The sequence below is a fragment of the Cupressus sempervirens genome, chromosome 10 (assembly GCF_028749045.1).
Source record: "Cupressus sempervirens isolate cs-2001-9-10 chromosome 10, ASM2874904v1, whole genome shotgun sequence".
Taxonomy (NCBI): domain Eukaryota; kingdom Viridiplantae; phylum Streptophyta; class Pinopsida; order Cupressales; family Cupressaceae; genus Cupressus; species Cupressus sempervirens.
The window spans coordinates 746,010,074-746,037,027 of NC_143127.1; the positions used below are offsets into that span (position 1 = coordinate 746,010,074).

Genomic DNA, 26,954 nt, shown 5'->3' on the forward strand with positions numbered 1-26,954 from the left:
CATTGGTATTATGATTGCCTTCAATTCAGATATTGTCCCTGGACATCACTAATCCCAGTTAGTCAGGTAAATTCTTCAAACCCTGTCACCGTATGGATGTAATATTTTAAAGTGTAATCTTAAGTACTGCATATAATCAAATAAAATTCATTCAATGCTGCAAATGTTTATGATCTTGCTACTCGTCATGTGTCTTAAATAATTGTCTTCCTATTGGTTCTTACAAAATTATGACTGCTCATACATAGAGATGACTAGCATAAATGAGCATTCTCAAATTCTAACATCTGATCCTTCAACAGGTGATCCAATTTGTCCTAGATGTGCTACTGAATGACTATACATCTTCCAGTGCTTCAAAATACAATGAGCTTCATTTTTTTTTAAAATATATATATTGATTATCATTGACTTAAAAGTATAGTCAAAAGATTGATAGTCCCTTGGATTTTCAAACTTTGAACATCCCATATGTTAATGACCTCATGACGAAAGTTCAATGAATAGGCATGAAAATAATGAAATGGGCGGTAGGTGATCAATATGTGTCAAATCTATATACAATTCTATTTAATATGCACATAAAAGGCTTTTATTTATATCAGCCAAATAAATAGTCAATGTCTTACTATGTTCTCCTTATCTTGGCTGATCTCTGTTAGACCATTTCTTAACCATCATTCTTCAATTTAATGATTACTGTGTTTAACCAGTTCATCTTTTGTCAGCTCAAATTAGTAAAAATTTACAATCTCAAGGATTACTTAAGAGGAATGGGTCCAAGTGGAAGCTAAGATTTAGAAGCAAGTTCTTGATTATTAAGGTACAATATTCAAAAATGTATTGCAAGAATAAGAATGGTATGTTCTTCACAATCTACTCCTTTATACATTCTATCAAGGTTCCACATTGAACCTGATAGAGCACATCACAACACATAACTAGCAACATAGAACAAACATCCTAGCCACCTCAAGATCATAAAATCTCAAAATTAAGGTGCACAAATTTCAATTTGAAACCTTAATGGTCATAAGCAATATCAATAAAAATAATTGTAAACAAAACTCACATTTGATAAATACACAAAAAAATTGATGGCTAGATAGTCACAAGCAAACTTAAACATTCAAGCAAATCCTTCATCACCTTCAAAGTACATTGAGGTTTAAAATAACTGTTACCAATTTAACATGCCTCTTAAATTGTTATGTTTTACGCTAAACTAAATATGTTCTATCTGCTGACTAAGTGTGTTTAGTTGCTGAGAATGTACAGTACAGAACGAAAAGAATACAATAAGCAAAAGACAGGAATCATACAAGTACTAGAATAATATTTTTTATTCAAGTATTCAAAAAAATATTTTACAAAGTGTTCATGTTTACACAGTACTTGAATACAATGCATTCAGATATTACTAACGCTCTCAGCTCCTAACATAAATATCTGAATTAAACACATTGTACAAACAGAAAAGTACTGAAAAAGGAAGATAAGAGAAAAGGCATCCATTGCCTGAATGGAAGGTTGTTGCGCTGAACGCTGAAGGGCTGATCCCGCATCTCCATCTAGGAGTAAACCTGCAAAAAATGAATGAAGAAATGGGTCAGTTCATATGAACTGAGCAATGGAAAACTTTCCTATCATCTATAATCTGCTGTTTATACAACATGGTTATCCAGATAACTATGCTAAAAGGCAAGAAGGCAAGAAAATCCGAAGAAAATAAAACATGTTTTTACTAATGAGTTTGTTCCATGTGTAGATATAGGTATGAAGAATTGAGGCTATAGAAGGATCATGCATAAGTTACATGCATGAAGCCTTTTGGCTGAGTTTGTTCGGGCAAAGACAGAAGATATTGGGGAGACTGTTGAGGGGGCATACATAAGTTTCAGGTATGGGACCTTCCGGTTAAACCAATGTAGCTGATTGAAGACATTGAGGAAATCATTAGAAGGACGTGCATAAGTTACAAGCATGAAACTTTCTGGTCAAATCAAGGAAGGGCGAAGACCAAAGATTTGAGGAGATCATTGAAGGGACACGCATACACTACAAGCGTGGAACCTTTTTGGTTGAATCATGTAGCGGCAAAGGCAAAGGACAAGAGAAGACTGTCGAGGGGGCATACATAAGTTTCAGGTATGGGACCTTCGGGTCAAATCATGGAGGACATGTAAAGTTGGAACTCCTAGGCATACATAAAGTTTAGTTATTTTTGCAAGCATATTTCAGCGTATATCAAGAAAGTACAGATGCAATCAGTCACAAGGATAATCAAAACTAAGGATCAAGTGCCAAATCAATAGAGGAAAAGAGAAATCTGTTGCAGGAAAATATAATAAGCGTAAATAGGGGCATTAACATCAAGGAAAAACATTAATGTATACTATTTAACAATGTGAAAGACATACAAAAATAACAGGAAAGGTAAAGGGACTAGTACTTAAACATGTGTTAACATCCAAGGTCAAATCAAGGGACTGTTATCAAGTTGTAAACAAACAGGAACAGAATGAGCATCATCTTGCTGTTATGGAAACAAAAGGTTTTGTGGAATACATAACTAGTTCAGGATCCCTTAAAGATAAGATGTGAATATCAAATGTTTATGTTTAAAAGATTTTGACATTATTTTAGAGATGTTGCTCATGTAATCAATCATGGTATTTACAATAATAATCAAGCTAACAGCAAGTAAGTTGATACTGATATATGCCAAGGAAGCATACATTGCATCTGCCCCTTCAGGCACAATGGGAAAAGCAATAAATATTCATGCATAACAGTATATGAAGGGAGAATTATATTTAGAAATACTACAGTAACAGGTTTTGAATCTTTAAAGAACAAGCCACATTGAGGTTTGAAAGAATCAACAGCAGGTGCAAGGTTACTAGTTGAAACAACGGTAATGCAACATCTTGAAACTAGAAAAAGAAAGATGCCAAAGAAGATGCGTATGACAGTATAGAAGGAGTATTAAAATCTGCAACAGTAAGAGTATTCAAGCCCATATAAAAATTTGAGAATATTATTTCACTTCTCTTCATATTCATAATATACACAAAATGAGGTTCTTATAGATTGCATTCAGCAAGCAAACAATCTCAAGGAAAATGTTATGCAGATTCATTAAGATTGAGAGCCATTATTTAAAACCATTATCAGTCAAAGAGATGCAAAACCCAGGTGCAGATTTTAATGATGTTATCTCTTATTTTTATCAAGTAAACGAAGCAATCTATGAAAAGAAAGTATAGCCATTATTTAATGATTCATATATCAGAGGTGCAAGAAATAAAACCCATAGCTAGAATCTAACAGCAGGTCATTTATTTTCAAGAAGAACAGTTGCTCACATCAGGGTTCGATTTTTCTTCTTAAAGAAAAAGAAGCCAGTAAATGTACCCTTCACAGCATGTTTGAGGTAGCAGTAAAATAAGCTCTTATACAGCATCAAGTGTATTTTATGAGAAAAAACTAAAAGAAAATATGCAGACCCATATGTAACAATGGAGATTTTTAAGCTTACAACTGAAAAATCCACAGTAAAGATCCAAGATAAAGGCTCATACCAGTGAGAATGGCACCCAGCACTTTACAGCAACATGAGCTCGCAAATGGAGAAAAACCCATGAAATTTCAACTATAATATGCCCAGATTTGCAGGTTACTCACAGTAAAGATGGTATCAAAAATAAAACCCGTGAGCATGGCATCTCATACCAGCAGGAGAGCTCGGTATGTTCGAGCTACAGCAGCAAGTAACTCACAGCTGCCCCAAAATAGAACCCATTAAACACTTCCAGTAAAATCAAACGCATGGAGAGAACCCAAAAAAAAAAGGATGGCGTCTCAATGCTGTCCAGTATCAAAGTAACCCGTAGGCCAAAGGATCAATAAGAATGGCGTCCATGACTGTAGAAAAATCCGCATGGTGAATATGCGACAGCAAGAATATGGCTGCAACTAGGGTTTGAAGGAAACCCTTCATCATACCTCACGTAAATGAGCATAAACACAACACAAATGATGTTGTTTATTGCCTTTTTTTTTTATAAGCAAAATATGCCACATTTAAATGCATTTCGAGTCCATGCAAAATCAAGTGCATGAGACTCAATATATTAAGTCCATATGCATAACTTTTAATGCTAAAAATAAAATATGCTATGGACTTAGTATAATAAATAAAGCACAAAGAATGTTAATCTTATATATATTAAATGTTTTATATCCATTATAATCATTTGATATGTATAAAATTAATATATAAAAACTTATATTCCCCTTTAAATATATTTAATAATAATAATGTGCTATAAATGAAATATTATATGAAACACATTAATATTATTAAATATATATAAAAAGAAGATTCATAATTGTAAAATTAATAAATTAAATGGCTATCATTATAAGGCCTTTAATTTTTATTAATTACATAAAAAGGGGATTAAGTGGAGTTTACATTTTTTATATGCCTAAATGCAAAGAGAGCTATATTTAGAAGGGGAAAGAAGACATTCAGTTAACACTTGGATATAGGGATATTTTTGAGGCCAAGTTCAGTTCCGGTTTCACATGCAGATTTGTGAGTTGATGATATTTTTAGCAGTCCATGGAGCAGATATGATCAGTTATGCATGCAATTCAGATTGAGGGCTTATTTTATGCATATATTGCATAATTAGGAGCAGTTTCACATGCTATTCTTGTGGGTTAGTGCATCCGAGTTTGATCATTTTGTGCATGATTTTGGAATGCTAGAGGCAATTTTGAGTTATCCATCAGTTGGGCAGGTGGTTGAGTGCAGTTTTTAGAGGCTCCATTTTTTTCATCATTTTTTGGTGATTCTTTCTAGGCATGATTTTGGAATCCGAGTTAGGGTTATTTTTCTATATATTGTACTTTCACCTCATTATGAGGGACCTTCTTTCAGATTTAGATTTATGCACATTGCAGATTTTGAGTTGATTGTAAGGGCATTTGTAGCAGAGATTATTTTTCCAACATTGATTATAGAGATTCAGCGGTTCCTTCTCATAGATTCTTGTGCAATTTTGTGAATTTCTTACTTTAATGTTGTGTTCGCCTTCATTTTAGTTACATTCCTAGTTGCATATTTGAATCGTGATACATGTGATTGCAGGTCTATGTTTGTGATTATTATTTTCTTGCAGAAAATTGGTGAAACTTAGGTATCCCTTTCAAAGCAGGAGATCCCAGTCCTTGCGTAGAAACACTTTTGTGATTACGTGTTTGTCTGAGTATTGTGAATCAATTGTCTTTCGTAGTTCGTGCTAAAGTGGTCAAAGTTACATTCAAAACCATTGGTGTATCACCTCATTTAGATTAGTTTTTTCATTATTCATTCATTCATTTCTTACCCTTATCTTGAGTACAATTTAGGATTAGGTGATCACAATTTAAGAACCGGCCTAGCTTCCAGAGATTCTTCTCTCATTTTAAGACAACCCACCACCCGAGAGAGTTTCCATTGTTTCAGTAGGATAGCTAGATTTTACATCTTGCTACAGGCGCAATCCTGATTGACAAAAATAACATAACCAATTGAAAACTAATTCACATATACAAAGTGACTTAACACTAGCCACAATGAGGGAGTAGAAGCTACACGAAACCTTGCATCCAAGGTATGTTAAAGAACATAACCAAACTCTTGAAAATCATATGTCTCTAAGTTTACATCTTCATGACATAACACATTTCATTAGCTTATGCAACATAAACTTGATGACTCTGCAAATGCAACATGTACAGGGTTCCATGGTTTTTTTTGTTCCAAAAATGACACACTAGATTATTTTCCCAACAATATTATCAAGATCCAGCTATCATAATCCTTACATCTCACATTTAATATGCATCACTTGCACAATATAATATACATTTTCATCTCTTATCACATACTTGGAATGAAATAGATCCTGCAATGGAGAATTTTAAATTATTGCTCTCTAGAAGCATTAGGCATATTAGGCTAGAACTTCTCCACTATCAAGAGCCCATGCAAATGAGATCACATTAAGGGCCAAGTTTTGACAATATTAGTTATTCTATATTGTCTGACCAATAAAATGAGAACTACTAATACACATGATACAAGGGCCATCAAGAAAAGTGTAAGGATGTTTTATTCATATAAAATTTCATCAAGAATTGATTTCCTACTATCTTATTCTGAATATCCAATATTCTTTTTCAAGTGTCACTTCCAAAGCTTAACCATATAATCATTCCAAAAAGGTTCTCAACTTCTCTTAACGATAAGAAAGAATGTCTGGCCTATTAGCAATCATTTTCCCTTTTTTTTTCAATTCGTTGAAGAATGCACAAGAACTTTCTTGTCACGCAAACTCAAAACATGAACAAATGCTTAAAGAAAAAGGGTTTTTTCTATCATCATTGTTTATTGTGCCTCAATGATACCATCTTTCAAGTGTCTAAGATGTATACATCATCATTTCTTTTCCATACGATTAATTGTGAAGCATTAGGCCTTCAGACAAAGTGTCTGAACCAAAAGCTTTGATACCACATGTAAGGAACAACCTGTCCTTAGAAATGAATAACAATTTTACCAAAAGAAGATCATAACAATCAACAAAGAAGACAGTATTAATTTTTTTTCTGATTTAATTATTGAATGCTCAGGAGACGAGTCCACGTGGGACATTATTGTATTTAGCCATCTGGGCTCTTTTGTCCAGGGCAACAAATTGGTCATCCAAACCAAAATCTAGTTGGTATGGAATGCAAAAAAGCTAAGTTTTTAAAATGGTCTTCTATCATACATCCGGTATGGTTCTTATATGGAAAGGAATATCAATGTACTTTGATCAATGTTTTTCACCCTTCAGGACCATCTAGGTGCTTGCCAACATTTTACAGCCAGCCCACGGGTGTGCCAAGGTTCTTGGCAAGGTTAACAAAAACCTGCACCTTCCTTGGATTTTGGGCTTACAGCCAAGTGCTAGACTACCAAGAGATTTATAAGTCCTATACCCCCTCTCAATTTTCGGGCATCCGACCAGGTATGTACCTTCTTGAGAATCTTTTGTTTTGTTTCCAAGTTTTATTAGTTTAGAAATGTATAACTTAATGAGGAGTAACTAACCACAAAATCTTTGTCTAAGGTATCTGTTCTCTAGAGGTATCCTTCACCTTCTAGGCTGCCTACATACCCGTCAATAGGATCAAGACACCAATGCAACGCGCATTTGCTAACAATATGTAGTTTTGTTTGTACTAAGTCTAATGTAACTGCTATGGAGACGACCCTTTTGGGGTAATTTGATTCGTTTACAAGCAGTTCTTCGCCATCATACACCCACTCGGGCAAATCTAGCGGCATTCTTGAGCATCCACTATAATATCAACGTTACCATTTTCAAGGTTATAGTTTAACGAAGTGTATTATTTACCTATATGTATGCATCCTATTCCTCACCTTGTCACAATTTTGCTTATTACCTTCTCCATACAAGTTAACCAATTGTTCACTACCGGTCAGCATGAAAACCTAGATTAATAGAAAGTTAGTCCTCTCTTAATAGTATAAAACAATCTATGATATTGTCAAGTTTTGTGTTGTAAAGGTCTTTTAAGGCGATTGCTCCTCATGTTTGAACAACTATAAGATAATATTATGGTATTGAACTATTCTGCCCTATTTGTTGTACAGATGAGCTTTGTAGCTACAAGTTGATAACTGCCCTATTTTCTGGATTACACATACTTCTAGCTGTCCTACAGTTCAGAATTTAATGATAGCAGTGTAAAAATGCTTTTCTTAACTAACTATTTTTTTTGTTTTAAAATCCTACTGTCTGCCATTAAGTTTAAAATATGCACAGTGGACCTATTCTCTGGTGTTTTTTAAGTGGACTGTAATTTGTGGAAGAATGTTAATCTTTTGTTCAGGATTTGCAATTAATGGTAATCTAACAAATATTTAAATCTTTCCAAAGGTAATGAAGTTACAGAAATAACCAGCATCAACATATAACCAAAATTTATTTCCACTGGGCAAAATTTACTAACTGAGACCTCTGTGTGTTGGCCTTAATATTGCAGCTAGTCATTCTATCTACTGTTTTGTATTATCAGAGATGGATATTTTATTTGCTAAGATGAACAGCTACAAGCAATATTATGGAAATAAGACTTGTTATTTTGTGGTAATCAAAATTCAATCAACATAACATTATGCAAGGTTCATATTAACACAACAATGTCATGAGAATATTCATAGATTCAGTAACTAACCAACTTTCTTATTTCCCTATACTAAGCTGATACTGCTATGATCACTATAACATATACAAAGGAGTGTGACTAACTTCAGATATAGTGGACTGGGCCTCAAGGTCTGCAAGGTTCCGCTTAATCTGGGAGTAAACTTTATCCCCTTTCAGCCAACATAGGTTTTGTTTACATATAACTATGCCGTGCCCTATACTGGGTATAGTTAAGGGTATAATTAGTACAACTAAATCAAGCATTGAAAACATATGATATCCATGTTTTTGGCCAACCAAGTAGACTTAGTTTATGTGATAATTCCTTTGTATATACAATTTGGGCTTCTATTATACATCTGTCACTAAGGGAAGTTAAGTTTATCAGCTGTAAATCTAGCTGTATGATTTATTCTTATTGTTGGTTGTATATCCCACTGTTATAAGGGCTGCAGCAATAAATAAATAAAATCTTAACAGCAGAAATCTTGAAATAACAAGACAAGATTGATGTCCATCACCATTGACCGATTCCCTGTTCACTATTAATTCAAAATGTACATATTTGATATTAGAACATCAGAGATAGCTAACAAGGATAGCAGAATTTCAAAAATAATAGAAATAAGATAGCAACATAACTTTTAGAACTCATAAATACTGAATTAACAAACTATGGTAGTGACTGAATTTATAAGTGTTGTAATTGTTAATGTATAGCATCAGTTGAAGTAATATTGCATACTTAAAATTATGATTTGATGAATTCTGTTCATTTACTAATGAAAAATACATACATACACACACACACACACACACACACACACACACACACATATATATATATGTCTTCAAATATTCACAAAGTATACTACATGTGTATCGTCTTTATATCTTGAAACTTATCGGGGCTTTGTATTTGCCACCGATTAACAAGTAACTTTCATACATGCCAGCAATTACAAAGAAGCATGTTATATTGGTGGTCGTTATGTTTAGTTAGTATTGGTCATGCCTACATAGAAGCATGACCCTATGTGACCGAGTCATGTCTCTACGAAGATGTGACTCCTTATGTTAATATATATATGAAAAGAGATCGCTAGGTTGAATATCAATCCAAGGCATACTAGTCCCAGTGATCTACTTCTCCTCTCTGCAGATTATTACAACTAACATTGCGGATACTCTATTGCTAAACGATTCTGAAGATTACTGGACAGCAACTAAATCTGAAGATTGCATAATCTGATATACAAAGTCACAAGTTTGCATCATCCCTTCTAAAGTATAAGATATCAAGTAAAGTTGCAATTGTTCTATTCTGATATAATAGTTTACACTCTATTAGAGATCCTAAAATTAACATGATATCAGAGCCATTCTGATAAGAAACTCTATTATACAGAATTAAATCTAAAATCTTAGATTTATAAAGTTTAAATTAAATCCTCAAATAAAAATGGTTAATCACGTAAGGTTAGAGGATAGACTTGAGGGAGCTTCAAACTTTTCATTATGGAAAATTCGAGTCATGATAATATTAAGAGAAATGGAATTAGAAGAGTATATAGAATCAAACAAATCCATGCCTAAATATGATTCAGATAAAACAACATGGAAAAGACATAATAACAAGGCCATGAAAATTATAATACTCTGTGAAGGATCATATTCTTTCTTCTATATCCAGTCTTAAGACTGCATTTGAGATGTTCACTACTATTAAAGACACATTTGAAATCAACAATACTAGTAGACTGCTAACCCTAAAACAAGATCTACTATACATAAAGATGAATAATGGGGAGTCAATTATGTCATATTTTCTAAGAATTTCTGAATTAGAAGATCAACTTGCAGCAATTGAAAATTGAGTTGATGATAAAGAACTTAGCATGATAGCATTAAGAGGACTTCTTCTATCTTGGGAAACATTTATTCGAGGTTTAAGCTCCCAACTTGAGCTTCCTAAATTTGAATTACTAAAAAATGAATGAACACAAGAAGAATCAAGTTTAATCTCAAGAGGACTAAGTATAAATGAAGAGGGAGACGTTCAAGCTCTTCATGCAAATTCAAACATAATAAGGAGTTTGACAAACCATATAAGAAACATGATTGTTCTAAAGTAAAATGTTTCAAATGTGACAAAATTGGTCAGTCTCACAACTTCTGCCCTGAACGAAAGAGAATTCAAGTAGTCCTCGTAGAAATCAAAGAAGAGAAATAGAGAAAGTAGAAAAAGAAACCTATGCATTTTATTTATCTCTTTGAAGTGAATAAACTCAAACAAAAACACCTGGATTATAGATAGTGGTGCATCTCGGCATATAACAGGTTTTAGAGACAAATTTGAAAGCTTCTCAAATTACTCCTCAAAAGTAGTCATAATTGGAGATAATTCTACTCATTCGATCAAAGGTATTGGCTCTTGCTCAATTCACCTAAATTCAGGAATTACTCTCCAACTAAAAAATGTTTTATATGTACCTGGTATAAAAAGAAATTCGATCTCTATTTCTGGTCTTGTTGATCAAGGATTCAGAGTCACCTTTCAAGAGGACAAAGTTCTATCTTGGCCAAAGAACTCTAATATCAAGAAACCCATTTCTATTGGATTTAGAGATGAAAGTCCACATAAACTTTGTAATAATCAAAATTTAGCCCTAAGTCATGAAACTTCAAATTCTACCGAAATTTGGCATGGGAGGCTAGGTCATCTTCACTATTGTGCATTATCATCTATAAGAAAAATTGTAAAAGGATTACCTAGTCTCAAAACTAATCACTTAAGCATCTGCAAAGGATGTGCCCTAGGCAAAAACACTAAGCAATCATTTCCTAAAAGTGTTCACAAATCAAAATCTATTCTTGAACTAATCCACATTGATCTTTGTGGTCCTACGTCTGTGCCTTCGCTAAATGGGTGTCTCTTTTATGTAATTTTTATTGATGACTATTCTAGAAGAACTGGATCTACTTTCTAAAACAGAAGAAATCAATTGAAGTATTATCAAAATTCAAGGAATTCAAAGCTCTAGTTGAAAACTAATCAGGACAGAAAATAAAAATACTTAAGTCAGGCAATGGAGATGAATACATCTCTGGAATTTTCAAAAACTTTTGCATTACTGTTGGAATTAAGAGGGAGTTTCTCTGTAAAGTTTCTACAAATTTTGCTTGTAAATCAAACTGATGTATAACCTATATAGTGTTGGGGATAGTCTTGATCTGTAGATGAATATTAGTCCTTCTTGCTGATATGATAATTCTGCAATAAAATATATTTTGCTACTAATTCGAATGAGGCAGAGAATGCTAATGAACATCTTTGTACTTGTGTGTTCATTATCCACATTCTATCTCATATATATAAGGTAATCAAAGAGACACCCTATCTAGGTCGGCCCTATAATATAACTCCCATAATCGGCGCTCAATGAAGAATATGATTTGTAAAGACATTAACTAACTTTAGTTAAGGTTATCCTTAATAACCACTATTCCTAAAGAAACGTCGATATATATATATATATATATATAATGCTAGATCAGATCTGAGTGATCTGTACAATCAAATCAGCATGATAATCGAAGTTATAGTTTTAACACTCCCTCTTAACTTGATAATCATACTGAGAGATAACATATCTAACATCATCAATTATGATGAATAAGCATAGAATGATGCTATGTATCTATCTGAATCTTTTTAGCATGTTGTATCATTGAACACATGATACTATGTCATATTACTATACTTGTGATATGACATATCACTTATACTAGTGATAACGGTATTGCAAAGAATATAATATACAAGATAGAATCTGGAGAATAATTAAATTCTTCATTTATCCAAGTTGTGACTCATAGGTACCGGCATTCCTATATTGCAACATGATCCTAAGTTAAGATCTACCAAAACATAGGATAAACTCCGAAGAATGATAAAATTCTTCCTTTATCCAAATTGTGACTCATAGGCATAACAATGTCTACATCACAATGTGATCTTGAACTCATCTAGATCTGATAGTAGATCTCTATTATCTAAGTGTTCATTATCTCAGAGATCGTCACCTCTTAGATAATGAATATAAATGGTGGAGCCCATAACAGTCAATAGCCTGACAATAAAAATTATTTTAATAATAATTTAAAGAATACAAATGAATTACAATTCAAACATACCAAGTCTTTTCCTGAAGCGATATACGAGAGAGAGGTTTGGTAAGAATATTTGCTGCCTGATCTGTAGTGCAAATGTATCTAATTTTATAGTATCCTATTGACCATATCTCTTACATAATGGTAAGGAATTTCAATATGCTTGGACCTATCATGAAAAAGTGGATTCACAAAAACCTTGATGGAACTCTGATTGCCATAATGAATAATAGTAGGATTCATGGGTTGGCCATATAATCCCACAAGTAACTTTCTAAGGCAAATTGCCTCCCGAGAGGCCATTGCTGCAGCAATGTATTCAGCATCTGTGGAACTCTGTGCTACTGATACCTACTTTTGGCAAATCCAAGATATCATTGCTGAGCCTAACCTGAAACAACATCTTGAAGTGCTTTTCCTATCAGTAACACTTCCAGCCCAATCTGAGTCTGTGTACTCATGTGAATCTTGTTGGTTCCCAAAACCGCAGATTGGAATCCTACGAGCCTTGCCTGCTCGATGCTGGGATATCCAACTAGTTAAGGCCAACTTGACGAGATCGATCAATGTTATCTAAATCCCCTGCGCTTCCGGCTCTGCAAGACCGAGGTGGGTGCACCTAATCCTGGACGGAATACTTAGATCCAAGATACTTAAAACAGATCGATTAGAACGTGAATACAATAAATGTTTTCCAAATGGCAAGAAATATAGGAAAACTTCAAACTTGCGATTTATGAACTGAGAACAAAAGCTAATGATTGAAATAATATTTTTAAATAAAGTATAAATATAGATTGATGCAACAGATGAATATATTAATTTTGCAAAGGCAAGAAATGAAACATTTGCCAGCGTATGGATTATGAATTAAGAATAAAAGACCAGTGCCTTATTAAATGGGCAATAGAGTCAATATTATTAGTTGAAACGTACAACTTTATAAAGTTTAATATATTTTAACTATAAACAAATTTAATAATTCGTACGCGACGAATCAATTATATAAAAGCAATTTAAATTAGTCTAAAATGCACTTTAACTCCTGTGGAGACAAATTAGACAATAAATATGGAAACAATAAAATATTTCACAATATTTACGTTTATCAAATTTAAAATGCAATAACGATCCAGTCCACTTTATCCAAATATTAAAATATTTATAGAAAATAATAAAAAAACGTTTATAAAGGACACAACTTAATAAAAAATTAAAACTCTAATGCAAGTAAATTAAATAAATACTTCTTACTGATCCGGAAATAAAATCGTACTGGAGACATTCCCTACAGGTGATCCATCCAATATAATTCAACTCCAGAATCGCACAAGAATTTATTCCATAATTCACCATCCAGAGGCTTAGTTCAAAGGTCATTTCCTTCGCCAATTAAAAGAATATAATACATCATCGCAAGGCAAATTTTTTTTTTATTATGAATAATAATAATGTCATCTGTCTTTCTTTGTATTACATATTTATAATAGACGGAGAGGCATCCCTCAACCATCATACCTCTTCATAAAAGAAACTAATTTTATGTTATAAAATTAATTCCCCAGAATCCCTTCTAACTATCGGCTCTTAATAATCAACTGACTTGGATTAGGATGATATAGAGCCAGATTAATTTCTATGATGTTTGAAATTTGGGTAAAGTATACAACAATTTAATTGCTCAATGAGCAATGTCAATTTTTTTTATCTGTGCTTGCTTTCGATTTGAATGGTATGAATGGTGCGGCACCATAACTCCACTCGCAAGAGTTCTCTTTCCCTCGTATACTGTTGTAGCACCTGATAAGCTGTGTATAATTTACTCCGCACACCCCGAGACAAAATGCCCTCCAACGGTTCATCCTTCACGCTTGGTGACTCCACACTTCAAATCTGCACGGGCTTCTCCTCTGGTAACTTTGGTTCGAAGCTTCCTTTTCCTCAGCATATGCTTTCTAGACCTGCAAAAGAATACAAAAGCAATATAAGTTTATTAATGATTGGTAATATTCAACAAAAAAAATCCATGTTTCAGCGGCTCTGTGAAGCATAGACGCTAGGTCTCCAGATAACTCCTATAATTTCATGCATATACAGTCGTACAATGGTAACGATTTGGCAAATTGCGAAAGCACGACTTCCAGATTCAACCAACTGGGTATGAAGACACTGCACACTCCATTATCAATCTTGTGTAAAACTGCTATGGACGACTTCCCAGAAATGGCAAGGGTTTTCTTGATGGATGAAGGAAGAACTGTCATTGGATTCCCAAAAACATTTCAGTTGCCTCTCTATTTAATTGAATCCTTAAGGAATGGGATCAAAATCTCACCAAAGAGTAACAGGTTGTACAATGCTCAACAATTAGAAACTCAACTTGCAGATGAATATTGATTGCATAATTCAAGATATATGTGTTTCTTAGAGGTCTGCAAAATATATATAAAACCAGCCAGTACTTCCTACGCTGGAAAGATTTTTTAGTGACTTGTCTATACTGGGAACAAATATCAACACAGAAAACCAACATGCCTATGTTAAAATTCAATCTGACGGCCTTCTTAAAGACGACGCTACATCCATTATGATTGCCATCACCATCCTCAAAGTAGATACAGAAGAGCTTAGTTTTTCATGTAGACGTCTGAGTGCATCTGCTGTCTGTATTTGCTCCTTGGCAGTTGCTGTTAACAGTTTATCTCTCACAAACTCCTATAAGGAAGATTCCTCATAACTCATCTACTCCTTCAATTGGTAAAAAATCCTCTTTCTTTCAGAAAGACAGCCGAACAAGATTTATGGGAACTAAAACTAGCTTTTGAGCTGCTCCTTTTATGCTTTTGGTTCCAGTAGCGGTTGCCTTCCATGCACAAGACTTACTTCCAGTACCATGCAATGCAAGAGGGCAAGACCCTCATGTTTTGAGACACTTGAAAAGCTTCCATGACCACATTAGCTACTGATGTTTGCTTGTCTGCATTGATAGCAAACTTGTTTGTCATGGCAAGGATTGAAGGAATTCCAACCGCTTAGGCTTCATCCATAAACACTGAAAGTGTAGGGCAAATATGAGAATTTATATGGGCATGATGCAATCCAAGTGTTTCAAGAGTAACAAGATCAAGCTTTCTGTTAAACTCCCTCAAACCCACAGGAAAATCTTGCACAAATAACTTTCTCTTTTATTTCATGTGGTCACCTTCTTATTTGATGATGATACTTCTTCTCTTTGATCATGGAAGTATTATTATGTGATCAACAATGGCCAAATCTGTAAATCGCATACCCAAATAAAATGCCAAATATGAATTAAACATCCTTCTCTACATTGTCCTGATTATGAATTGGGATTCTAAATTTTCCAAAATTTTAGAGTTCCATCAAATCCAAATCAACTTTCTCATACTAGAGCCCTAAGGTTAAGAGTGCCTTGTAAGTATCTCATAAAGTGTTTGACTGCAACTAGGTGGATCTCCTTTGACTCACACATAAACTGACTTAAGCCATTAACAACATAGCAAATATCAGGTCTTGTATTTACTAGATACAAAAGAGGCCCAATCTATGGAGGGTGATTCTGCAGTTGCTTCCATAAGTTTGTGTAGATTGTCATAACCTATATTTTCATATAATGAATCCTCTAAATACTTTAGTCAATGATATTTATCAAATATTACAAATAAGTATGCTTAATAAATGATAGCAATGATATTGAATATAAAATGAATGTTTCATAAAAATGGTAATCATTAGTATCAAATATCAAAATAACCTTAGCCCACAACATTCGTGACTAATGAAGGTATTGACTTATAAGAGATAATAGTCAATGATAACTTAATAATTGAAAATACAAGGAAATGTAAGACTAAGTCAATAATATGAAATAAAGAATACCTATATATGTATATAAACATATATTTCTTGTAAGAACACTTAAATAATATACTACAATATAATATTATAAATGAATAAACAAATAAAAGAATAAATTGATACAATAAATAAACTTTTATTCAAGAAATGATAAACTGATTAAGGGAAAATAATACAAATATATGTTAGCCGACTGGATAGTTCTAGTCTGTAGCTGACGGTCCGGCGGTATTCTGTATTCTGTAGCCGACGGTCCGGCGGTGTTTAGCCAACGGTCCAGCGGTGTTTTTGTATGCTGTAGCCGACGTCGTCGGTAAATAGTTTGTAGCGGATAGAATAATTGTGGCCGACGGACTCCTTCGGGAAGGTTCGGCGGTAGTATTTATATCCCGTCTGGGATCATTGTAAAGAATTAATCATGTTACTATTGCGAATATAATTCTGCTATTCATGTTCTATTGTCTGTATGTGTTCATTTTCTTTACCTGTACGGTAAACATTTGGCGCCGTTGCTGGGGAATCTGGAAGGTGGGAGGAATGAAGATTAATGCCAAATCAGCTTAACAAGGATCGGATTAAGGCGAAGGGAAAAGATGGAATCCGTACTGCGCAGGAGAATCTAATTCTGGCACAGCAAGCCAAACGCCGACGGAGATTCCAGAAGATTGCCGACGGAAACCGAAGTGCGGAGGAATTACTGGAGGAGGCTCGGCAGCAGGTGGAATTGGTGGAAGAAGCACGGGAGGAGTTCTTGAATTTGTGTTCGCCAAGGGAAGAAAATTCAAACGGGAGAGCATCAACTCGCACGGCTCGCAGTGCCGACGGAGCACGAGCGTGGAGTGACCTCTTCCTCCAGGATAGACTTCCGCAGGAAACAATTTGGGAGGATCCTTCGTCTTCACCAAGGGTTGCAGCTGTCGACACCTCCAGTGAGGGTGTGCAAACTTCCGGTGTGGGAGACCAGTCCGCTGGTGTGGGAGTACAGACTGCCGGTGTGGGAGTGCCGACCACTGTAGGAGTACAGACCTCCGGAGTTATGGCGAGACCCAAAGAAAACCTGCCGAAATTTGAAGGCGATGGTACAGCCAACCCCCTCCGACATTGTAAGACATGTGAGACAATTTGGCGGGCAAATGGAATCACAGATGTCGACGAATGGGCCAGGAAATTTCCGGCAACCCTATGGGGTGTCGCGATTGATTGGTTTTCAGATATGGATCCGCAAAAGCTAGATACCTGGGATAAGATTAAAAAGGAGTTCTTGGCGGAGTTTAAACTTTTGCGGGATGATAATGAAATCGTAGCGAAAATTTTCAATACCAAGTAGGGGAAGCACGAAACTGTTCGCGTCTATGCCAGGAGATTAAAAGACTTAGTAAACAAAATGGAAAGCAAGCGAGCGGACGGATTGCAGAAAAGATGGTTTGTGGATGGCCTAAGCTCGAAGTTGCAGAGGAAAATGAAAATTGTGCCACCGTCTACATATGCTGATGCTTATAACAGAGCATTGGACCTTGAAAGTGCGCAGAAGACAAAGAAGAAGAAAACCAGCTCCTCTAACTCTGATGATGACGAATCTGCTGGAGATGATAGCAGCGACGACGAAGGTAGTAACAAAAAGGTTCATGCCTTATAGAAGGATATGGTTTGAATGATGGAGGAGTTTAAAAATATGTAGAAAGAGCCAAAAGGTAGTGAATTGTGGTGCACGGAACGTAAGACCGACAGTCATACTAAAGGATTGTGTCCGAAGAACCAATTCTGTGACATCTGTCAGATCATGGGACACTCGACAAAAGACTGCCCCTTTAACATGAAAACAAGAGGATCTCCGCAGGTACTTCTCGCACAAGAGGCCTCCCCGTCAGGTAGTAACGGAAACCCGAATACCGTCGGCGCTACATCTGGAGGATACAGGAATAATCGGCGTGGACAAAATAACAACAATAATAATACCAATACAAGCAGAAGCCGGATTCAGTATGATGCAAACGGACGACCAATTATTCAGTGCAGAGCATGTAACTTGTGGGGACATTTTGCGTGGGAATGTCCAACAGCAAATACACCTCAACTATTGTGCCGATGGTGCGGACTCGGCGATCACGACGACTCAAAATGTCCAAAATCCGAAGTGAACTTGATCACTGTTGGAGCCGATGAGGAAGAAGTTCTAGCAATTACGCGGAATACCCGGACCCCGCCGAAAAAAAGAAGAAATTTGCGGCAGCACGGGCGGAGGTTGGAAAAGTATCTCAAGCAGCAACTCCTCCGGACACCGCCACCACTTCAGCAAGAAATTCTGCAGAACAAAACATAGTACGACAAATTTTGCAAACGAAGGTGCAAGTAAAGGTAAGTGATTTGCTTCTCACCATGCCCCAACTTCGTTCTGCTCTTTCAAATATGCCAGGGGAATCAAGCCTGGAGAAGGGAAAGTTACCGGGAGAACCGAGTCGTTGAAAAGAAAAGGAAATTGTTACGGGAGGAGAAGATCAGATGTTGTTGGCGCTGACATCCGGACGACACCCTGCAGTTGTCGAGATGGGGATACTTGGACATGTTCTCACAGACACCATAGTGGACGAAGGGTCCGGCGTAAATGTATTGCCAGAAGAAACTTGGAGGAAACTTGGACAGCCGACATTGTGGCCTCCAAGGTTTCAGCTACTGACCGCCGATCAACATGGAATTAAACCACTGGGTATCCTCATGGCACAGCCGGTAACCATTGGCACCCAGCCGTTCCTCATGGATTTCGTGGTGATTCCATTGAAAAGGAAAGGCTATGATGCCATCCTGGGCCGCGAGTGGCTTATCGAAGCAAGAGCTCGACACGACTAGAAGAAGAACACTTTATCCCTGGAAAGTAAAGGCCACTGATTAGTCATTGATCTACATACCCAAATGGTAGGGGAAGAGGCTCTGTCGTCAGATTCTGAGGGAGAGGAGGATGAAGGTAGACGACGGATGGAACCGGATCAAGAGGGTGTCCTCCGATTGGACGGAGGAACAACGGATGACGACTTGGATTCCGTCAACGGTCTCTATCACTGGCAAATGGGGGACTATGAATTATTTCACAGGTGTAATTTTCTGTCAATTGAAAACGAATATCCAAAGGAGTTTACTGAAGTAAAGGAGGGGGAGGCACCATTGGATGTTACACCCGCCCATGCATTCAATAAAGGACAGACAATCAAGTACAACGAAGCTCCACTGCAAACAATGAATTTGAGGGACGAGGCAGAGCCAAAGAACATACTAGTCGGAGATAATTGGGATCCAGTACTCAAGGCTGCGGCATTCAAGATATTTATGGACTACAAGGATGTGTTTGGATGGACATACAAGGACCTCAAAGGAGTACTGCCGTAATTGTGTGTGCACCATATCCCGCTGGTGGACGGAGCTGTACCTGTACGGAAGCGACCCTATAGGATGAATAAGAACTATGCTGCACGAGTTACGGAGGAAATCAACCGGATGCTGGAAGTCGACATTATCTTCAAGGTATAGACCAGCGAATGGGTGTCACCAATAGTCATTTCCTTGAAGAAGGATACTATTCAGATCCGAATATGCGTTGATTTCAGATGCCTAAATGCAGTAACAATCAAAGATCCTTTTCCGATTCCATTCACAGATAGCATTCTGGAGGAGGTCACGGGACATGAAATCTACTCTTTTATGGATGGGTTCTCTGGATATAATCAGATTTCTATAGCGGAGGAGGATAAGTTGAAGACAACGTTTGTTGTTGAAGATGGGGTCTACGTGTACAATCGGATGCCTTTTGGGTTGTGTAATGCACCGGCCACATTCCAGCGGATTATACTGCATATCTTCGACAAGATGTCTGTGGGAAATTTCAAGGCCTTCTTGGATGATTGGTCAATATTTAGCACAAAGGACGAACACCTGGCAGCACTTGGTGAGTGTATGGAGAGATGTCGCAGGGCCCGGTTAGCATTGAACCCCAAGAAGTGCCGATTCATGGTTCCACACAGCAGACTGCTCGGACACATTGTCTGTAAGGAAGGATTAAAGACGGATCCCAACAAGGTCAGAGTCATTCTGGAAATGCAACCATCTACTAATGTCACGGAGGTAAAATCTTTTCTCGGGCATATAGGTTATTATCGGAGATTTATTAAAAATTTTGCCAAGGTGTCCCAACCGTTAGATAAGCTAACGTGCAAGGAAGAAGCATTTAGATGGGAGAAAGAGCAAGATGAGGCATTTGAAGGGCTAAAGGTACGACTGGCTACGACACCCATCCTGGCATATCCGGATTGGAATAAAGAATTTCATGTTCATGTGGATGCATCCAATTATGCGATTGGCGCAACCCTGGCACAGACTGGTAATCACGAATTGGATCATCCAATATACTTTGCCAGCCGATTGCTATCAAAGGCTGAGCAGAACTACAGCACGACTGAAAGAGAAGCTTTGGGAATGGTTTATGCTGTGCAAAAATTCCGTCATTATTTGCTTGCTACACCGTTTGTGTTTTATGTTGATCACCAGGCCCTGTTGTACATGATTAACAAACCCGTCATCCAAGGGAGGATCAGCCGATGGTTGCTACTGTTGCAGGAATTTACTTTCAAAATCATTGTCCAGCCAGGAAAGAAACACGTCAGTGCCGACCACCTGTCACGGATCAAAATAGGGGAACCAACGGATGGTGTGAATGACGACTTCCCTGACGCATAGCTGTTTCAGATTGGGGTACTGCCAGAATGGTACAGGAATATTGGCGAATACCTCTCAACAGGACAGTTTCCTACGAGGATGTCACCAAATGATAGGCGCAAGTTGATAATCAAGAGTCGTACATTTCAATTAATCAATGGGTTGCTCTACAAAATGGGGCCGGATCATATTCTTTGACGGTGTGTGTTGGAAGAAGAGATACCGCAGGTGTTAAAAGAAGCACATGAGGGTCCCGCGGGAGGACACATGGGGCCTGACACCACTGCACGGAAGATATTGCTCACAGGACTCTAGTGGCCGATGGTGTACAATGATGCACGGGAATGGGTCGTCGGATGTGACACTTGCCAACGGGCTGGGAAGCCGCTAAAGAGAGATTTCATTCCACTTCAACCCTCTCATGCGTAGGAACTTTTTGAGCGATGGGGACTAGATTTCATTGGACCACTGAGGGTGAGCAAGACTCGAAGGTGTCGCTACATCATTGTTGCAACGGAGTACCTAACTAAGTGGGTGGAGGCTCATGCGCTACCAGATAACTCGGCCGTCAGTACCGCGAAATTTATTTATGAACAGATCATCACAAGGTATGGAATCCCATTACAATTAACAAGTGATAGGGCAGGTCATTTTGTTAATCATGTTATTCGACTGCTCACCACTCAGTTCAAGATTTATCATTCACTGTCGAGTCCGTACTATCCAAGAGCAAACGGGCAGGCAGAGGCCACCAATAAAATTCTGGTATCCATCATCTACAAATCCTGCGCAGTGGAAGGTGCTGATTGGGAAGAGAACTTACCTGTTGCCCTCTGCGCGTACCGCACGGCATACAAAGTGACGACCGGGCACACACCATTCCAGTTAATGTTTGGACAGGAAGCAGTGGTCCCCGCAGAATTCATGATTCCAAGTCTCCGAATAGCGTTGGAAAACAAACTCGATGATGACAGAAGCTTACAGGAGCGATTGAATAATTTGAATAAACTGGAGGAAAAACGGTTGTTGGCACAGTGGTCGACTGAAGTGGCACAGAACAGACGCAAGTTGTGGCATGATAAGCATCTCAAACGTAGCAGATTCCAGTCGGGACAGTTAGTATTGAAGTATGATGGCTGTAATGAAATCAAGCCAGGAAAATTCAAAGTGCGATGGGTTGGACCATATCAGATTTGAGAAATTGGCGACAATGGAGCAATCAAACTGACAACCTTGGACGGACAGGAGATGACTCAGTCAGTTAACGGATCCAAGTTGAAACCATATCGTGCAAGGCAGTTCTTGCCGTCATTGAATCCGCCATCGTCGTCAGTACAGCGTTCCCTGGCAGCGACGTCATCTAGAGGTACCGCTGTTGATTGATGTATTCGATTTTTTTTTTTTTAAATTTTAATTTTAATTTTTAAAAAACAATAAAAAAAGAAGAAAGGAGACGACTAAAAGTCCCGCGGGCCCTGCGGACAGGAAGGCCCACGGACTGAAAGTCCCGCGGGCAACTGCCTAACCGCGAGCACTTAAAGTCCCGCGGGTCCGCGGGCAAGAGAACCCCGCGGAATGTAAAGCCCCGCACGGTAAGCTTACTCCGGCGACAACTGAAAGTCCCGCGGGCCCCGCGGACAGGAAGGCCTGCGGACTAAAAGTCTCGCGGGCAACTGCCTGTCCGCGGGCAAGAGAACCCCGTAGAATGTAAAGCCCCGCACGGTAAGCTTACTCCGGCGAGAAAGAAGAAAGGACTGCCAGCTTAAGTGCCTCTGGCAGGAAAGAGAAGGAAGAGCCCACGCGGGCAACTAACGGTCCGTGGGAGAAGAAGATAAAGCCCCGCGGGCTCTAAAACAATCACGTCCCCGTCACACAGCCCGCGGGTAGGAGAAGAATGGGCCGCAGGTGTCAGATTATTCCTAAATTGCAGGAACTTCAAAAAAAAAAGGAGGGCTCAAGGTTGCACGGATGCATTAAGAAGGGTCTGCGAAAGGTTTGGTTGCTGCATACTACGACATGTTCAGATTTTCTTGTTAATGTGGCGGCAGTGAGAGAGATGACTCACATTGATGAATTGATAGACTTACTATATGCTCTGAAGCTCTTCCGCGGCTAGTTTTTTCTCTCCCACCGATGGTTTTGCGCGAGGTGTTTTTAATTCTCCCGTAGATGGTTATTTAGCTAGCACTTCATTTGTTCGGCCTGCATGCAATAGGAAAAATAAACCATTTTTTTTGCATGGAGTCAGCAAGGAAGCGGAAGCCGTGGAAAAGTCAGTTGGCAACAAATATGGAGAAGAATTCAAGAGTTTTAGCATCGGGAATTCGAGTTGCAGGCCCCTCAAGTTCCAATAGCAAGAAACAGAAGACCAAGGAGGAACTCACCTATCTCACCATCCAGTTTGAGAGTCTTCATGGAAGTGAATGTCGGAAGTGGTGGCAGGAGACCCCGGAGGCAGACCAGATTAAACAGATTTTGATGCGGGCACAGGTGCATTGGGCCATTCAGCTTCCCATCTTTTCCATTCGGATGTTCGAATCAGTATTGCGAACCATGATAGAGACATATAGTGCCCAGAGCAGAACAAGTACATTCATGTACAAGAAGCAACGGATGACGGTGTCTTTTAAACCAAGAGATTTCACCAGGGTCTTCGGCATCCCTGGCCCCTACGGGAGGAAAGTGGAAATCAAGAATTATAAACTATCACAGGAACGGAAGGAGCATTGGATAGCTCTAGTGTGCAGAGATCTCACACCCGTAGAGAGGGAGACAGCAGTTCAAGAGACAAAGTGCAGAGGGCTTCGCAGAGACTTTATTCGAGAGGGTCATTGGCGTTGTATCATGGACGTCATCAAGAGCAAGTTGACAGGTGCCACTCGAGCCTCAGATATCGCATTGCCGCAGATTGTGTTTATGAATGGCATCATGCAAGGAGTGGTATATGCTTGGGCCTCAGTACTTGCCGATAGGATGGAGGAATTCATGATGCTTCAGCACCGAACATTTTTCATGCCGCACCATGCCATTGGGTTGTTTCTAGAGGCTGCAGCTAGCCAGATTCCAATGGATGGTTTTGAGGCTCCTCCAAGGGGCAAGTTGGCAGACGGGGAGCCTCCCATATTCTACTGGCGACATTTAGATACAGGTGGGTCAGCAGCAAGTCACAAGAAAGTACTCCGTGAATTGGCCCCTTCCAGAGAGACAGATAGCGGACGGGAGGGCACTTCGATGAGTGACGGGGCTGAATCCGTAGAAGAGGAGAGCACATCGGCTGAAGTTGACACTGAGACAGCAAGTGGTGGGCCCACATTCTTTTCCCCGCCTCAGCTGTCAACTTCAGCGCACTTGACTACCTCTTCGACAGTCATTCTGACCTTTGGTCAGCGCCGTGCCCTGGTTCTTATGACTCCTCCAACGGAGGCAGATGTCCCACGGACAGTGACGGAGGTGGTTCCACAGACAGTGACGGATGCAGTCCCACGGATAGTTGCCGAGTCATTATCGACGGCCGTAGCGGAGGTGATTCCAGCTGCACCAGCAGATGTCACCGTCGCAGTCACACCGAGAGCACAGTTGCCACCGCCACAATCTGAGCCGCAGGTTCAGTTGGAGGTCATTGATTGTGATGCAGTGGTCACCGTTTCATCATCTTTTTTAGCAGAGGCCGAGTCAGCCTAGCCAGTACCGGAGATGAACATGGAGCTTGCGCAGGTCGACCAATTGGAGGTGATGGATAGAGCTAGTGAGTTTCTGAGGCAGCAGTTCCGACTCACTCCTGCCAAGCGGGGTCCGTCCATTCAGTCTCCTAGGCATTCAGGAACATGGCCAGCGGTACCAGAACCTCAGCTTCAGGAGGAGGGAATGCCACATGCCGTGGTTGCGCCAACAGTCGAGAAGGTGGCACCGGATGTGGGCATGGCTCCCGCTAATGAGGAGGAAAACAGTGATGCAGAATGGTCATTGGAGGCCTTCGCCAAGGAGGACTATGGGTCAGATGAAGACAGGTGCCGGGATTACCTCAGGACTATGAAGTCTGCATTGAAGAAGGGCCACGATGTGGCAATTCAGGTCCTGACTCGGCGGCAGGAGTGGCACTTGATCAGAGCATATATCCGTGGGATTTGTCCTCGGCGATTTCAGACTTGCTTTATAGACACGGGCTGGCCGGCAACGGAGACAGCTGAGATGTTGGCGGATTGGGCCACTGAGCCGGAGTTGGGACCCAGTGACACCCCTATGATGAAGCTGGCACATGAGATTGTGGGACTGTACAAAGATGTTTACTATGGTTGTCAGGAGGCGGAAGTTAACAGGGTTGTAGTAGAGAGATCATTGGCAGCAGAGACTGAGGCTAGACAGAAGCTAGCCGCCGACTTGGCCCACCAGCAGGCAGCTTGGGCCACAGAGCGGGCAACACTACTGGCAGATTTGGCAGCAGCGGTGCAGGAGAAGGACGTGGCTAAGCAAGGTATGGAGGCAGCGGTTCGAGATAAGGATGCGGCTGAGCACGAGATGCAGTTAGCCAGGACGCAGGCCATGGACGCGGCACTTCTTCTAAAGGAGGCCGTCGAAGTTAATTCTCAGATTCAGACAGATCTCCGCATCAAGACAGAGCAAGTGTATGAGTTACGTCGCCAACAGCACACTTCGGGGACGCCCCCTTCTCTCTAGTTTCTTCTGCGGTCTGTAAGTTGTCTCCTAATTTTGTTAGTCGTCAGGAGACGACTGTTTTTTTGGGGGGGATGGTGTTAGCCGACTGGATAGTTCTGGCAGTATTTCTAGTCTGTAGCCGACGGTCCGGCGGTGTTTTTGTATGCTGTAGCCGACGTCGTCGGTAAATAGTTTGTAGTAGATAGAATAATTGTGGCCGACGGACTCCTTCGGGAAGGTTCATCGGTAGTATTTATATCCCGTCTAGGATCATTGTAAAGAATCAATCATGTTACTATTGCGAATATAATTCTGCTATTCATGTTCTATTGTTTGTATGCGTTCATTTTCTTTACCTGTACGGTAAACAATATAATCACTAATGAGAAGGCACGACTATAGGAGAAGTCATTCTAGAACATATTAATCTAGGGATATTGGAAGATTGAAAGGGGTGGAGAGAAAAATACATCTGCAATTAAGGATATACCTTGCACAAGGAAGCAGCTATGACTACCATCAGTGGATAGAAGAGAACAAAAACAAACAGTACTATTTATGTCGAAGCACAACAGAAATGCAGAGACATATATCCATAGTTGAAAATCATAAATATATCTGCTATCAAGTGACTTAGAAATATAGTTGCAATCAAACCAAGACTGCTGGTAGCATAACCAATTAATCATTGCTGCAAGATCATCACAAACACTGGCCAACAGCAATAGAGGTACAATTTGAAGATTGGAAATCAGAAACAAATACGTATCCAAGCACCAAAAGGGAATTGAGGCAATTGGTTATTCAATTGAACCACACGTGAATAACAATACACATACCTGGCAAACTATAAAAGGAGGCACCCATCATACATGTAATATAAGATAATAGAGAGTGAACCACCAATTATAAAGAAGACAGCCACATTTGGATGATAAAATGGGGGACCATCCTTGCAGATCCATCACCACCTATAGAGAAATTGCTTTCAGAGCCAAGTGAATGCAACAGTCAGACCAAGAGACATTGACGGCAAAGCCACAGTCCAATCATCGTCAACATGAACAATGACAATGAACAAAAAAAAAATACCAAATCGAAGGCCCAGCTATCATGCACAATGAACAAAAAAAAAATAGTAAAAGCAACGTGGTTGGGAATATAAGAACAATTCAATTGCGCCAAGACAAGTGTTACACTACACTAAAATTACAATCGAGGAGAGAAGAATTGGACATGAGATCACCAGCAGAATATAGGACATAAATAATATAG

At 38.9% G+C, this 26,954-nt stretch overlaps 1 protein-coding gene across 1 annotated transcript in view; it reads right to left on the reverse strand.

Annotated features, from left to right (window-relative positions):
- Positions 1 to 1,316: 1,316 nt before the first annotated feature.
- Positions 1,317 to 26,954, reverse strand: part of LOC149536052 (uncharacterized) — a 177,583-nt gene continuing 151,945 nt past the window's right edge. The window contains exon 5 of the mRNA XM_089804519.1: positions 1,317 to 1,583. The gene's annotated coding sequence lies outside the window, so the exon portion shown is untranslated. The remainder of the gene's footprint in view (positions 1,584 to 26,954) is intronic.